The sequence below is a fragment of the Silene latifolia genome, chromosome 11 (genome assembly GCF_048544455.1).
Source record: "Silene latifolia isolate original U9 population chromosome 11, ASM4854445v1, whole genome shotgun sequence".
NCBI lineage: Eukaryota > Viridiplantae > Streptophyta > Magnoliopsida > Caryophyllales > Caryophyllaceae > Silene > Silene latifolia.
In genome coordinates, this window is record NC_133536.1 from 80,077,535 (window position 1) to 80,078,405 (window position 871).

At 47.1% G+C, this 871-nt stretch overlaps 1 non-coding gene across 1 annotated transcript; it reads left to right on the forward strand.

Annotated features, from left to right (window-relative positions):
- The first annotated feature begins 284 nt into the window (after window positions 1-284).
- Window positions 285-390, forward strand: LOC141615969 (small nucleolar RNA R71). Its single transcript, XR_012530352.1, has one exon. It is a non-coding gene; the product is annotated as a small nucleolar RNA R71 (small nucleolar RNA).
- The last annotated feature ends 481 nt before the right edge of the window (window positions 391-871 follow it).

An 871-nucleotide genomic window follows, 5' to 3' on the forward strand; every position in this document is an offset into this window, starting at 1 on the left:
GAACCGTCTGAGGCTCCCCAGCAGAATGCAACTCCAACTTATCAAATCTAGCATTCATGGATTCCAGCTGAGCCACAACTTGCTTATCGACTGCAAGAACTGTTCTAATACCATCCCCCGGGTTTCCATACTCAGCACAGTGGGTGGCCATCTCTTCAATAAGGGCCCATCCCTTATCATTGTCAGTGTTCTTTTGGAATCTTCCGTTGGATGATGCATCAAGTATGGCTCTGTGATCATCGTATAGCCCATTGTAGAACTGATTGGAGAGGAACCACGGATCAAAACCATGGTGAGGAAGAGACCGCACCAACCTCTTGAAACTGCACCACGCTTCATAGAAAGTTTCATCAGGTGCCTGCTTGAAACTAGTGATTTTTGCCCTCAGCTGATTAGTGCGCTGCGGAGGGAAATATCTCTTATAAAAAGCAAGAGCAAGGGTCTCCCAGACTGTGACCCCTGCGGCCGTACGGTCCAAGTCGATCGGCCACTCACCGGGCCGAGTCGATCAAAGAAAAAGGAAACAGCACCTCCTTAATCTTGTCTTGAGTTACCCCCTTTGTGGCGGGGATAGTAGAACAGTAGTCCGTAAAGACCTCCATATGCTTCCTCGGGTCTTCACCTGCCACACCTCTAAAGATATTTCTCTCCACCAGATCGATATAGGACGGACGGATGTCAAAAGTACTCCCATCCTCAGTCTGGAGATTGAAACCTTTAGGAATAGATGATGCTTTAGGCTCCGAATGACTTGCAATATTCGGCATCTTTACTGGTTGGTTTACAGAACTGAAAGTGTCTTCTTCAAGAGATGGATTTTCTGTAAATAGGAAATGCTGAAGCTCGGGTTCAAAAGTACTCAAGGCTTCCT